The sequence below is a fragment of the Saimiri boliviensis genome, chromosome 2, assembly GCF_048565385.1.
Source record: "Saimiri boliviensis isolate mSaiBol1 chromosome 2, mSaiBol1.pri, whole genome shotgun sequence".
Lineage (NCBI taxonomy): Eukaryota > Metazoa > Chordata > Mammalia > Primates > Cebidae > Saimiri > Saimiri boliviensis.
This window is the reverse complement of record NC_133450.1, coordinates 150,497,492-150,513,509: the sequence shown is the minus strand read 5'-3', so window position 1 is coordinate 150,513,509 and position 16,018 is coordinate 150,497,492. Positions and strand designations below refer to the sequence as shown.

At 39.8% G+C, this 16,018-nt stretch overlaps 2 protein-coding genes across 4 annotated transcripts in view; both read left to right on the top strand.

The window, feature by feature from the left end:
• GDA (guanine deaminase) overlaps positions 1–16,018 on the top strand; it is a 117,245-nt gene that overhangs the window by 32,488 nt on the left and 68,739 nt on the right. The window lies entirely within an intron of this gene.
• Positions 1–16,018, top strand: part of C2H9orf85 (chromosome 2 C9orf85 homolog) — a 241,069-nt gene that overhangs the window by 210,435 nt on the left and 14,616 nt on the right. The window lies entirely within an intron of this gene.

Genomic DNA, 16,018 nt, shown 5'->3' with positions numbered 1-16,018 from the left:
TTAACTCATTTAATCATTCCAACAACCCTATAAATTAACTATTATTTATCTCTATTTTTCAGATGAGGAAACTGTCACCAACAGTTTGAGTGCCTTGTTGAAGGTCACATAACAGGTTACTGGTAGAATTAGGATTTATAATCCACATGGTCTGGTTTTACATTTAGCAGCTCTCATAGGCAATAAATTAAATCCTATACTGCTATTCAGATATTTGTGAGGACAGGAAAGTCTCAAGATACAGTCACTAGCCTCTGTTACTAGTTTTTTGTTTGTTTGTTTTTGCTTTTGGCTTTTTGTCTTGCCAAGGCAAACTCCTGAGGGATTCTGGCAATTTGTTAGTAAACTTTCTAAACCCTTCCAAGACTGCCAGATTGCTAATTCTTAATCGGTTTTCATTTACACTATTATGTTGTTTCATGTTGGGGCTTTAGAAGCAGGTGAAGATATTGGCTTTGGGGAGTGAGAAAAAGTTGACCAGTAATTGCTGCATGGCTAGCATCCTTATACAGGAGAGGAATTGTCAAGGCAAGTAGCTGGGCTTGTTTTGAGTTTCTTTTCTTAGTTTCAGGAGTTCCGCTTGTTGAGTTAAGTAAATAAAGCTCACAATATGTTGATCATGTGAAATCTAATGCCAAGTCTATTTTAGAGCCGTGGTGAAGAGGACATAGATAAACAAGGAGGAGAGAGTGTCAAGTCACATAGAATATTTCTTACTGGACTCGGATTTTATCTTTAAAATCTATTCTTTTGGAAATAGAGCCATGATCTAACTTAATGTGGCTCCTCTGAATGCATGCTTTCTCCATGGCCACCATAATTTCTTTGCACATTCGTATCAGTTTTCTAAGGCTTTGTAAATAAAACTGTGGACTAACTATTCTGGTATGACTTATTTAAAGAGCTCTCTCAAATGGCAGGCACAGTCTTGGGAGTTCTGTTTGGCAGAAACAAACTGGACCAACATTTTGCTTTTCTGTTATCATCCAACTTCTTATATGCAGTCAGTTTGATAATAAACAGGCTAATGAGTTCACACTAGGATTCGAAATTATAAAACATTTGGTTTTCTAGGGTAACTGGAAATGGTTTTATAATTAATGTGACAGAAGAAAAACTGAAGCATAGATGTTTTTAATTGCACCATTTATGATAGACCAAAAAAAAGGTAATAAAAAAATGCATCCTTCAGCTCTGAGGACAGATAATCGTCCTCTGTATATAAGTGTCCAGGGGGAGGTGTTCTCTGTTATTCGGTATGCCGGTGTCCCAGGGACCAAATGCAATGAAGAGAGACAAGTTGTATATTAAACAAACAGAATGAGGCATAAAAATTTTTCCCCTTTAATATTAGGGGATATGACAAAGAAGATCATTTTTTCGTTACCATAAAAATACAACAGTAAAGTTGAATTAGACCAGCAGATTTGATTAATGAATGCTGTGCTTATGAGAACATATAATTATTCCTGAGCTCTTGGAATGAACCAACTGCGGTAATTTCTGGGGCACTTATACATACTACTTTTAAAGATAGAATCTTGCTTGGCAAAAATGGCTCTCCTAGTTCTATATAAAAGATACAGCAAGAAGCAGGGAATGTATATATAGACAAAGAGAAAAATAAAGCTCATAGCTGTCTTCATACCAGTATAGATCTTTCTTATCACATAACTAGATTTTTGTGGAGCTGTATGTAAAAGAGATTTTACCAGTTAAATGATGTAGAAAATATATTTGGGTACACGTCAGTATAGCTGAGCTATGTAAAAGGGATTCTGTTACTCAGAGTTGTTGATCATGGACTAGTCAGTATCCTTTGTCAGTGTGCCTATCTTCCTCATTTGTAAAATGGATATGGGGAGGCTTGCTATTTCCTTACCAGCCATTTCAAATATGTGTCTCCTGATACCTTTGTGTTTTAGAGTTCTTGTTTTGTTTTACCATGAGCAAATCAGCAAGAGCTGCAAGTTAGCAAACACTTAAGGAGTGCTTGCTGTGTAGCAGGTCATGATAGGCGATATGGGCCCAAAGATGAAGGCGCACTGTCTCTCTACCCATGAGATCTAGTGAGGCCAGTGAATTGTTGTTGTTGAGATAGGCTTTTGCTCTGTCACCTTGGCTGGTGTGCAGTGGTGTGATCATAGCTCACTGCAGCCTTAGTCCCCCCGGGCTCAAGTGATTCTCCCACCCCAGCCTCCCAAGTACAGGTGTGCACCACCACAGCCAGGTAATTTCTATAAATTTTTCTAGAGACTGGGTTTTGCCACGTTGCCCAGGCTGGTCTTGAACGCCTGATCTCTGGTAGTCTTTCCCCCTTCAGCCTCCCAAAGTGCTGGGATTACAGATGTGAGCCACCGTGCTCTGGGTCAGTTTTTCAGCTCTCTCCTTTTTTTTTTTTTTTTTTTTTGAGACGGGGTCTTGCTCTAGAGCCCTGCAGTGGTGCGAGCTCGGCTCACTGCAACCTCCACCTCCTGAGTCCCAGTTCAAGCAGTTCTCCTACATCAGCCTCCCAAGTAGCTGGGATTACAGGCACAAACCATGATGCCCAGCTAATTTTTGTATTTGTTAGTAGAGATAGACTTTCACCATATTGGCCAGTCTGGTCTAGAACTCCTGATCTGCTGATCCGCTGCCTCGGCCTCCCAAAGTGCTGGGATGGGATGGGGCGTGAGCCACTGTGCTCTATGTCATTTTTTCAGCTCTCTTTCATAGTTCATGTCCACTTTCTCCAGTGATGTCTCATCTATTGTATATTCCATCTGTTAACCTTGTTATAGCAACAATTATAACTTCAATTTCTAAAAGTTCTACTTGGTTCTTTTTTATACTGGCCTGATCATTTTGATTGTCCCTTGTTGCTTGTTCCGTTTGGTGATTCCATTCTTTATTTCTTTAAAATGTATACTTGTGTGTACTTTGTATCAGAACATCTGGACTCCTTGAGATTCGAAATCACGACAGTGTAGCTTCTGCTAGCCTTTACCTCAGACGGTTTGTTGCTTTGATTTTGATGAATTTTTTTTTTCTGGATTCAGTTTTGGTTAATCTTCACCTGAGAAAATCTGGAGGCTGAAATTCAAGATGTGATCCTCCAGAAAACATTTTTTATTTTTTCTGTTCAGAGATAGGGACCATTGGGGCCACCATGCATTTTGTCTGCTTTTATTGTTCACTGCTCCCATTTCAGCGTAGAATCTCTCTTTTGCTTCCTCTTTTTTCGTCTTGAATCTTCATACTCTTCCTTAGGTCCTGCAAAGTGCTACCTAAAAGGTCTTATGCATCGTAATGTTATTTTATAACTTAAATGCCTCCAGGGTATCTTGCCCACCATATTTCTGAAAGTGAAATTGCTGATGTTATGGAATGCTTACTCTGTGCCAAGCATTCTTTTGAGCATTTTACTTGTGTTAGCTCATTTGACACTCACAACAACTTCATGGGGAAAAGTAACAAGTTATTCTTATTTTACAGGTGAAGAAATTGAGGTGCAATGAGATTAAGTAACAGGTTGCCCATGTTCCACAGCTGATACATACTACATGGGTTGACAATAGATCTGGGATTGTAAGAAATACCTTCTAAAGGCCAGGTGCAGTGGCTCACGCCTGTAACCCCAGCACTTTGGGAAGCCGAGGCGGGTGGATCATGAGGTTAGGAGTTTGAGACCAGCCTTACCAATGTTGTGAAACCCATCTCTACAAAAAATACAAAAATTAGCCAGGCATGGTGGCAGGTGCCTGTAACCCAGCTACTTGGGAGGCTGATGCCAGAGAATCGCTTGAACCTAGGAAGTGGAAGTTACAGTGAGCTGAGATTGAGCCACCGCACTCCAGCCTGGGTGACAGAGCAAGACTCTGTCTCAAACAAAGTAAAGAAAAAGGAAAAGAAAAGAAATACCTTAAAAAATTATGCACATGATAGGAAATTCAAATTGCACAAAAGGGTATGTAGTGAATAGTAAGTCCTTTTTTTGTTCTTGTGCCCTAAACATGCCATTGCCCCTCCCAGGAGGCCACTGTTAGCAGTTTCTTAGATATTTTTCTAGGGGTGGTATACAAAACATACAATCTAATATATATATTACAGTATATTGTATTTATTATACATTATGTGTCTGATTTTTCCAGAAAAATAGAAATGACAAAAGTAACATTTCTTGAATTCAAACCTAGGTCTTCGTGGTTCCTGAGTCTGCACACTTTGGCTTTTCACAGGGAGCTGACTTGGGGTTGGTATCCTTAGCTCTTCTGTACTGGACTAGGATGAGGGTTAGAGTAAAGGCTGGGGTTAAGGTTTGTGCTAGGATCTCCTCTCTATTCCTTACACCATGCCTAGATGTGGCCTGTGCAAGTGTGTTTTAGGATTGCTGCTTCCTGGGGAGTGGGATGGAAGGCACGAAACTCAACCTTGCCCATCTACTCTGCATCCATGTTTGTTAGTTTCATGTGTTTAAGGGTAGGTTTCTGTTAGCCACTTCCTCTATTTTGAAACTCCCTCTTTTCTTTTCTTTTTCTGGTTTTTTCCCTCTTTCCAACCCTCCTGCAAACATTTATTTGAGTACCTTTGTGTGTCTAGCATTCTGTTTGGTGCTGGAAATACCAAGGTACAAGAACACCACTGTCTTTGAGGAGGTTGTACTTTAGTGGGAAGACAAATACCCTAAGTGCAAATTATAACACAGTGAGTTAAGTGTTTGTACTAGTTTCCTTGGGCTGCCATAACAACTTATTATAAACTTGATGGATTAAACAACACATGCGATTCTCTCACATTTCTTGAAGTCAGAAATTTCAAATCTGTTTCCCTGGTCCAAAATCAAGGTGTCATCAGGGCTGCACTTAGGATAAAGAAAAATGTTTAGGCTGCAATAGCATTAGGCTGGGGAGGCAGGTAGGTGCCAAATCACCCAGGATCTATAGGTCATACTGTAAACATTTTTCTTTATCCTAAGTGCAATGGAAGCCATTGCCATTGGGTTTTTGTTTTGTTTCATTTTTCTGAGGTACGGTCTCACTCTTTCATCCAGGCTGGAGTGCAGTGGTATGATCATAGCTCACTGCAGCCTTGAACTCCTGGGCTCGAGTGATCCTCCTGCCTCAGCCTCCCAAAGTGCTGGGACCACATGTGTGAACCACCACACCCAGCCCCACTGAGGTTCTATTCAGGGGGTACAACAGAGCTGTGTCAGAGGTTTCTGGATTGCGCTCTGAATTGATGTGGTCTCATTCTCTGGAACAGGGAACCCAGGAAAGAAACCACATTCAGGAATAAGACCATCGACTCTGTTTTGGACCTGTTGACTTTGAGAAACACAAATGAGATATGATGGAAAATTTCAAATATTTGGATCCGGAGTTCACAAGAGATTCTGGGCTGGGGCTTTACGTTCAGGCTTTGTTTCATTGACTTTTTGCAATTGAAAGATGAACCTTTTGAAGGACTTCTATCGTGCTAAGGAGAATTTTAAGTCCTGCTTGTGAGACTGCATTAATCTTCTGTTGTAGATTTGAATGTGGGGTGAAAATCAGTCAGAGTGGGAAGAATTAATTTTGGAGACCTTTTCCACTTTCTACTTTTACAAAAGAATGCCATTGGATAATCATTTATCCTTCAATGATAGGAACTAGTTTTTGGAAATTGTGGTTTGAGTCTGTTATGAGGAAACTGGCAAGACAAAAACAAACAACCAAAAAGCTGTGTGAGAAAGCTTCTTAAGACTGCAATGTAACCTCAGTGTTCAAGTCAAAAAGGAGTGTATTTGTTAGCTATTGCTGTATCACAATTTACTCCAAAACTTGGGAGCTGGAAACAACAATAAAAATGTATCATCCTAACAATTTCTGTGCATCTGGGAATCTGGAGAAGGTTTAGCTGAGTGGCTTGAGCTCAGGAGGCAAGAGGTTTCAGTCAAGGTGCTAGTGAGTGCTTCAGTCATTGGAAGGCTTGGGTGAGGTTGTGGGATCCACTTCTGAGGTTCAAGTTCATTCACATGACAACAAGCTTGTGTTAGCTGTGGGCAGGAATCCTTGGTTTCTCCCCACAAGAGCCTGTCTCAGAGCTACTTGAGCGTCCTTAACCTATGACTAGAAAGCCCCCCCCCCCCAGACAACACAGGAGTGAGAAGGCCAGATGGAAGCCATCCTTTTTATGAGTGAGTCTTAAAAGTTGCACAGTGTGGTGAGTGCTTCATTGCAAGCAAGTCCCTGTGTTTGGCGCACCTCAAGGGTGAGAGAGCGAACTTGGCTCCACTTTCTGAAGGAAAGAGTGTCGAAGATTCTGTGGGCATATTTTAGAACACCACATGGGTGTTTGAAATCGGAGCTGTCGATGGGGCCTCCCCTCTCACCCTGTATAGGAATTAATTTCGGGTACAGCATCCCTGACAGATGGTCATTCAGCCTCTGCTTGCCACTTCCAACTACGAGGAGTTCACTACACTGTGAGTCAGTGAATTCCATTTATATCCAGTTGTTAGAAGCTTTTTCTGTTCATGAAATTGAAAGCTCTGTTGTGGGTATTCCATTATTGAAGCTGGTTCTGCTACTCTAGAATGACACTTTTACATGATGGCCTTTCCAATATTTGCAACTGTGATAATCTTAACTTCTCTTCTCCAGATGAAAGTTTGTCAGTTCCATTCAGAGCTTCTCCTTGTGGTTTAATACCGAGTGTCTTCCACATTCTGGTCACCTTCCTGTAAAAACATTCTGATTCAGTTTATCCTTCCTATACTGAAGACAGACTAACAATTCTGTAGCCCAGGCTAAGTATAAATGGACACAGCAAGGGTTTTCTCACTTTGCGTAATAGTGGAGGATTGAAAAATGACTGTGAAACCTGAAATAATGCAAATTAATCTTAATGGGAAAAATGGTGATCATTCTGGGACCTTTAAAAACATCTGTTTTTTTTTGTTTGTGTTTGTGTTTATTTTATTTTATTTTTTTTTGAGACGGAGTCTAACACTGTCACCTGGACTGGAGTGCAGTGGCACAGTCTAGGCTCACTGCAACCTCTGCCTCCTGAGTTCACCCGATTCTCCTTCCTCAGCCTTCTGAGTAGCTGGGATTATAGGTGCATGCCACCACACCTGGCTAATTTTTGGTGTTTTTAGTAGATAATGGTGTTTCACTGTGTTGGCCAGACAGTTCTCGAATTCCTGACTTTGTGATCCACCCGCTTGGCTTCCCAAAGTGCTGGGATTACAGGCATGAGCCACTGTGTGTGGCTAAAACTTTTGTTTTTAAATAAAACTTGTTAAAATAAAATTAAAAACTTCATATGGAACCACAAGACAGCGAACATAGCCAAGACAATCCTAAGCAAAAAGAACAAAGCAGGAGGCATCACACTGCCAGACTTCAAACTATACTACAAGGCTACAGTAATCAAAACAGCATGGTACTGGTACCAAAACAGAGACATAGACCAAAGGAACAGAACAGAGGCCTCGGAAACAACACCACACATCTACAACCATCTGATCTTTGACAAACCTGACAAAACATGCAATGGAGAAAGGACTCCATGTTTAATAAGTGGTGTTGGGAAAACTGGCTAGCAATGTGCAGAAAGCAGAAACTGGACCCCTTCCTGTTACCTTACACTAAAATTAACTCCAGATGATTAAATATTTAAGCATAAAACCTAATTCCATAAAAACTCTAGAAGAAAACATAGGCAAAACCATCCAGGACATAGGCGTAGGCAAGGACTTCATGACTAAAACACCAAAAGCAATGGAAACAAAAGCCAAGATAGACAAATGGGATGTAATGAAACTCCACAGCTCCTGTACAGCAAAAGAAACAATCATTAGAGTGAACCAGCAACCAACAGAATGGGAGAAAATTTTTGCAATGTACCCATCTGACAAAGGGCTAATATCAAGCTACAAAGAACTAAAACAGATATACAAGAAAAAAACAAACCCATTCAAAAGTGGGTGAAGGATATGAGCAGTCACTTCTCAAAAGAAGACAGCTATGAGGCCAAAAAACATATGAAAAAATTCTTTTCTTCACTGGTCATTAGAGAAATGCAAATCAAAACCATATTGAGGTATCATCTCATGCCAGTTAGAATGGTGATCATTTTAAAAATCGAGACAACAGATGCTGGGGAGGATGTGGAGAAATAGGAACACTCTTACACAGTTGGTGGGAGTATAAATTAGTTCAACCATTGTGGAAGACAGTGTGGCAATTCCTCAAGGATCTAGAAATAGAAATTCCATTTGACCCAGCAATCCCCTTACTGGGTATATACCCAAAGGACCATAAATCATTCTATTATAAAGACTAATGCACACATATGTTCATTGCGGCCTTGTGTACAATAGCAAAGATGTGGAACCAACCCAAATGCCCATCAATGATAGACTGGACAAAGCAAATGTGGCACATATACACCATGGAATAATACACAGCCATAAAAAATGATGAGTTCGTGTCCTTTGTAGGGACTTGGTTGAATCTGGAAACTATCATTCTCAGTAAACTGACACAAGAACAGAAAACCAAACACCACATGTTCTCACTCATAGGCAGGTGTTGAACAATGAGAACACATGGACTCAGGAAGAGGAGCATCACATACTGGGAGCAGTTGCGGGGGGCTGGGTAGGGACAGCAGGTGGAGGAGGGTGAGGAGGGATAACATGGGGAGAAATGCCAGATATAGATGAATGGGGACTAGAGGTAGCAAACCACCTGGGTATGTATGCATTTATACAACAACCCTGCATGACCTGCACATGTACCCCAGAACCTAAAGTAAAAAAAAAAAAAAATTTATTTCAAATTTAAATGCAAAAATTTATAAAACTAATGTTCATTTAGTATTCATCAGTAGTATGTAATTAAAATACTACATGTTACATTAAAATATAGATAATTTAAAATAGAGAATTAAAGTATTTTCGCAAAAGAAAAAAGCAAATAAAAGCATCAGTAGTAGATTGAATAATGCTTGCTTCCTTCTTCTTCTTGTATAACTTATAATACAGAGTGAGCATCTTTGCTTTGGCAAATTGTCATCCTGCTTTTAAAATTGTGTCAGCTTTCAAAATTATATCCTTTGAGGTTTCAGTGTTATAAAACATCTCTGAGAGATTTCTCTGAGAGTTCCTTTAATGTGAAGTTGTTTTTGCTGGTATCATTTCCTTGGAGACACTTTTAATCACTGTCCACATTTATGTTGATAGGTCCTCCAGCTTTAGACTTCAGTGTCTCTGACAGTGGCAGTGACCACATTGCCATGGTTAGCCATATATTTACATTTAGGTCAGATTCCCATCTCACTGCTGTATTGTCACTTTTCACTTCTTCGCTCTACTTTCATTTTTGTTTACCAATTCACTCTCTCAATTATCTGTTCTTATAAAATGCCACATGGGCTTACTGCTGGGAAGCAAGAAAGAAACACAGCTACATGCTTTGATGTCAGCGTGTGACCCAAATAATAGATGCACAGTGACTAGCCACACATACTTTGGAACAAGTGTGTGATTGATCACTGGTCATGATGCACACCTGTTTTGTATGTAATGATTTGCGGACTGCAGAAATAGAAGCTAAGCTTGCACTTTATTCAATTACTCACAGTTAATATACCATGGTAACTGATATTTGAACCATGTTGTTAAGGGACTAATATTAGCTAACTAAATCATGATATTGGAAATTCGTGTACATCAGATCCATGCAAAGCAAAGTCTGCCTGTATGCTTTCAAATTTGACCAGACTTGGAATCTTTTTTTTTTTTTTTTTTTTTTTGAGACAGAATTTTACTCTTGTTGCCTAGGCTGGAGTACAATGGTGTGATCTCTGCTCACTGCAACCTCCACCTCCTGGGATCAAGCGATTCTTCTGCCTCAGCCTCTCGAGTAGCTGGGATTATAGCATGCACCACCATGCCCGGCTGATTTTTGTATTTTTAGTAGAGATGGGGTTTCACCATGTTGGTCAGGCTGATCTTGAACTCCTGACCTCAGGTGATCCTCCCACTTCGGTGTCTCAAAATGCTGGGATTACAGGCATGAGCCACTGTGTCTGGCCTGGAATTGATTTTTATGGGCACTGTTCTATGCTGCTTATTTTAAGCTCTTGGTCCTTGCTGTGCTCAAATCTCATATGTCTTTATGCATTTGAATTCTGTAAAATATAAGCGTAATATTTTACAGACATTCCAGTTAGTTTGTGTTTATTTTTGACATTTAAAAAAAATTCTGATTCATAATATTCGTACATATTTATGGGGTACCTGTCTTTTTAAAACCGGATTGTGCTCTCTAGTAAATAAACTGTCCTTTCCAAATTGTTACCCTTTTCACACTAAGCCATTAGCAAGAACATGGCTAGGGCCAAGCTCAATGATATGTTTCCAGAGCTCTCCAAGAGCTCTCCAGCCATACTTCCCTCATTCTATTAATCAACCTTTTGAGTAGGAGTATATAAGCAGCTGTGAATTTCCCCAACTCTGCTGTCGTCCACCCTGAACTTTTTGAGCTTGTCCAGCAAAGTTATCTGTCTGGTGCCATCAGATGCCTTTCTGAAATCAAAGCATATTTGATCAGTAGTGATGTCCTGAAATACCACTCTGGTTACCCTATCAAAAATTAACACTATGGATAATACCTTATGTTTACAGAGAACTTTTACAGTTCACTGGAATGTTTGGCGTATCTCCATTTTAAAATATTTTGTCTACATAGAGTTGAAGGGAGATATGGCAGATATTACTATATTTTCAAAATGGTAAATCAGAGAGGTTAAGGGATTTGCCCTTGTTCACAGAGCTAGCAAATAGCAGAGTCTTGATTGATCCTTCGGTAAATCCAGTGTGTTTTGACCATCTCAAACTATCTCAGATGAGGTGACTACAGTCAAGAAAAAGGGGGTTTCTGCAGTGTTTTCCTGTCATTGATGGATTAGGATAGGTCATTCTTATAATCTTCCTCCTATAGGGTCTGTGTTGGTTTCCCAGGACTGCTATAACAAAGTACCACAAACAGGAAGGCTTAAACAACAGTAATTTATTGCCTTACAATTCTGGAGGCCAGGAGTCCAAGATCAAGGAGTCAGTAGGGTTGGTTTCTTCTGAGGACTTTGAGAGAAGGATCTGTTCCAGGCCTGTCTTCTTTGCTCATAGATTATTATCTTCCCTTATGTCTCTTCAAATCATTTTCTGTCTGTGTGTGCTCCTGTGTCCAAAAGGACACCAGTCATACTGGATTAGGTAGGGCCTATTCTAATGATTTCATTTACCTTGATTACTTCTGTAAAGATATTATCTCTAAGTAAAGTCACGTTCTGAACTCTTGGAGGGTTAGGACTATAACATTAAATTGGTGGGTGTGGGAGGGGAGATTCAACTCATGCCAGGTCTTTAAGGCAGATTTCAAGTTTTTTTTTAAAAAAATGGCTGGTTGGGTGCGGTGCCTCATGCATGTAAAACCAGCACTCTGGGAGGCTGAGGCGGATAGAGCACAAGGGCAGGAGTTTGAGGCCAGCCTGGCCAACATGGTGAAATCCCATATCTCCTAAAAATACAAAAATTAGCCGAGTGTGGCTGGTGCCTATAATCCCAGCTACTTGGGAGGCTGAGGCAGGAGAATTACTTGAACCCAGGAGACAGAGCTGCAGTGAGCTGAGATCGCACCACTGCAGTACCAGCTGGGCAATAGAACAAGACTCTGTTTCAAAAAAAAAAAAAAAAAAAAAAACTGGCCAAAGGAATAGGCTTGTGTGGTGAGTTCTTTTGTATGTGCCTGCATTTTAAAATCAATATCTATGTAGATGATACAGTCTGTTGAGATCAACTTTGTGGTCAGCTGATGTTGCCTTTCAGTTTTTCAAAAGAGAGATTGCTTTTCCTAAATTCATTCTTAGTTGTCTACTTGCTGAATGGAGTCTCTGAAGATGTCTTTTGTGAGGCAGCCGCTGAAATTATTTGCTTGTTTGATGATTTCAGGATTCAAACGTGCCATTTAACTTTAGAGTGGAGATTTGTGGTGAATTTTACTCCAAGCTTAGTGTTCATTTTACACACATCTAAGCAGTTTCCTTCTTCCACAAATTGTTTAAAGCATCAAGGGATTCTGAATTTAAAAAAAAATACATTAGGCAGTAACTATTTGTATCCCAAAGTGATTCACAAGCTATCAAGTATATTTAAGGTTTGTTTAGCATATTACCAATTACGTATCGAAACAAAGGACTGATTATGACCTTGTTTTAGATTGCTGGTGTTGGGGTGCTACAAATATGGGATCTGTGTCATTGTGCTTCCTCATTGCCTTTGCTTCTCCTGTGGTTTTTTCCTTTTGGTAAGTTGGGTGTTCCACAGATTACCAATGCATGCATTTCACATGAAATAGATTATGATTTTTAAAAAGTAACATTTATTGTGAGTAGAAAATTTGGGACCAGGTGAGGTGGTTCAGGCTTGTAATCCCAGCATTTTGAGAGGCCAAGGTGGATAGATCATGAGGTCGGGAGTTCAAGACCAGCCTGACCAACATGGTAAAACCCCATCTTTACTAAAAATACAAAAATTAGCTGGGCATGGTGGCGTGTGTCTGTAATCCCAGCTACTCAGGAGGCTGAGGCAAGAGAATGGCTTGAACCCGGGAGGCAGAAGTTGCAGTGAGCTGACATCATGCCATTGCACTCTAGCATCGGAGACAGAGCAAGACTCCATCTCAAAAAAAAGAAAGAAAGAAAGAAAATTTGGTTTTGCTCATATATTTTTCTGGTGATCTTTGTACATTTTACTTATTTTTTTGAAGTTATTCTTTTTAATTAACTAATTGAATAAAGAAAGTACAGTTATAATGTCTATGTAAGGTGTAATGAATAAGGATATGATGAATTGTGGTTATCTTTGAAGCTCTGTGTATGTCCTCACCATCCATTCCCTTCCCTTATCAGCATTATCCTAAATTTTATGTTTATCATGACCTAACTTTTATTATACATTTACTATCTTTTTTCACTTTCTTTTCTTCTGTTAGAGTCTTGTTCTGTTACCAGGCTGGAGTGCAGTGGTATGATTGTAGCTCACTGCAACCTTGAACTCCCAGGCTCAAGCAATCCTCCCATTTCAGCCTCCCAAAGTGTTATGATTACAGGTGTGAGCCATGGTACCCAGCCTATACTTTCACTTTGTATATTTGTGTTTCTAAATATCATATTGTTTAGTTTTTCAGTTAAAAACATTTTGTTTTTAAATCATTAATTATTTTAAAAGTTACAAGAATAGGCCGGGCGCGGTGGCTCACGCCTGTAATCTCAGCACTTTGGGAGGCCAAGGCGGGTGGATCACGATGAGGTCAAGAGATGGAAACCATCCTGGACAACGGGGTGAAACCATGTTTCTAGTAAAATACAAAAATTAGCGGGGCGTGGTGGTGCAGCCTGTAGCGCCTGTAGTCCCAGATACTTGGGAGGCTGAGGCAGGAGAATTGCTTGAACCCAGGAAGCAGAGGTTGCAGTGAGCAGAGATCGCACCACTGCACTCCAGCCTGGTGTCTCAAAAAAAAAAAAAAAAAAGTTACAAGATATACAAAATAATTCTCCTATAGACTTCACCCAGATTCTCCAGTGTTAATATTTTGCAAAATTTGCTTCATTATTCTCTGCTCTCACTACGTATCTAGGTAGACGCAAATGCACATGTGCACACACACATGCACACACACGTTTTATTGGACTGAGAGTAAGTTATAGACATACTGTTAGAGTCTAAATACCATTTTTCCCTAAAAAATAAGGACATTGCCTTACATAAGGGTCAGGAAATTAACGTAGGTTAGATTCTATCACATAATCTGTAGACCCATTCAGACTTTGCCCACTGGCCCGATAATGCCCTTGGTGGCTATTTCCCCTCCTCTTGTTCAGAATCTATCCCAGAACTACAGGCTGCATTTATGTATCACATTCCTTTAGCTGTCTGTCATCTGTAAAGTGCTTTTTTTTTTTTTTTTTTTTTGAGACAGTTTCACACTGTTGCCTGGGCAGGAGTGCAATCTCGGCTCACTGCAACCTTCGCCTCCCAGGTTCGCATTATTCTTCTGCCTCAGCCTCCCGAGTAGCTGGGATTACAAGCACACACTACCACACCTCGCTAATTTTTTGTATTTTTAGTTGAGACAGGGGTTTTACTGTGTTGGCCAGACTGGTCTCAAACTCCTGACCTCCTGATCTACCCGCCTTGGCCTCCCAAAATGCTGGGGTTACAGGCATGAGCCACCACACCAGCTTCTAATGGGCCATTAGTCTTTCTTTGCCAGTTAATTTTCAAGAATATAGAACAGTTTCTTCTTTTTACAAACTGTTCCTTAATTTGAGTTTGTCCGATGTTTTCCTCATGATTAGATTCAGGTTGTGCATTTTTAGCAGGGACATCAGAGAAATAATGCTGTGCTCTTGGTGTGTCCTATCAGGAGGGACAGGATGTGGAGTTGTCCCTTTATTGGTGATGTTAACTTTGGTCACTTGGCTGAGGTGGTGTGGGCCAGCTTTCTGCACTGCAAACTTAGTATTTCTCTTTGTAAAATAAACCTTGTGGAGAGATACTTTGATAATTATATAAATAACCTGTTTCTCAACAAATTTTCACCTACTAGTTTTAGTGTTCATTGATGATTTTGGCATGTATCATTTTTTATGATGATGGATGCCAAATGCTCATTTTCTAATTGTGTCATTTCTTCCACATATACTAGTTGCTATTCTACTGGAAGAAAGAACTCTTTGTTCTCACACATGTACTCATTCATTTACTTATCATTGTGGACTCATGGATTACCATATTATTCATTGGATTTTAATCTGTTACTATCATTATTTATTTTGATGCTCAAACTGGCTCAGATTTAGCTAGTGGGAGTTTGTTCAGAGTGGCTTCTTTGTCTTTTTGACTATTCTCCCATTATATTCTAGCAATTCCTTACTTTTGGCACAAAATTATGCTCCAGATTCATCTTGTATTTTCTTTGCCAGAGCCCTGGAATGAGCCCTGGGATCACTTGGTTCTGTTTAGTTGAGAATGGTATTTAGAAACCAAGATTTGAGAACTAGGGGTGGTAATTGCATCTGGGTTTTGTGGTCTCTAGGCCTCTCAGTAGATAAAGCTAGTATGTGTGTGCACGTATGTCTATGTGTATATGTAAATATATATTACCCCTGTATGTGATCAGTCTCCTGACTGTGGCTGTCTCCTCAGCTACAACCTTGCCCATTCCACCTGCCTCCTTGGCACTCCGTTTCTCCAGCCCTAGTTCCCCTGACCCTATTAGCATTCTCAGCCTTTACTGCTCGCTTAGCCTCAACTGCTTCCACATTCCTGGATCCACCTAGCCCACCTATCTGGGCTGTATGAATGTAAGGAAAAGGAAAGGAAAGGCACAAAGACATAGTTTACAAAGAGAAAATGAAAAGAGGAGAGAACTATTTGTTTTTCGAATTTTTGTATGGAAAAAATGCATAATGTAGTGTCTAAAAGCCCTTAGCCTGTAGGCATACTGGAGTTCAAATTCAGGATTTATTACCTGCCAGATGTTTGGGGCAAGGTACTTAACATCTCTGTGCCTCCATTTTATCATCCACAAAATGGGGCTAGTAATAGTACCTCATAGGGTTCTTGTGAGGTTTAAAGAAATTAATGCATGTAAAGTGTATAGGATGGTGACTGGCACACAGGAAATACATTTTTATCTTTTCATTGTTATCAGACATCCCATCATTTTAGAATATATTGCTTATATTTCTAATAAAAATTTGTTAAATGCCAATGACTTATTAGTGGTGTCTTCTGCAGAGATCAGAAGAATTGTTAAAGTTACTTTTCTTCTGCCATGAATATTATTTTCTTTATTCAGATTTGACTGTCTATACCTTATACCGCTTTGCAACACAGACATTACACTAAATTACTATTACAAATCTTGAATCTTTGCATTTATCTTTTAAAAATTCAATTTTTAGAGAAGTTTTAGGTTCACAGCAA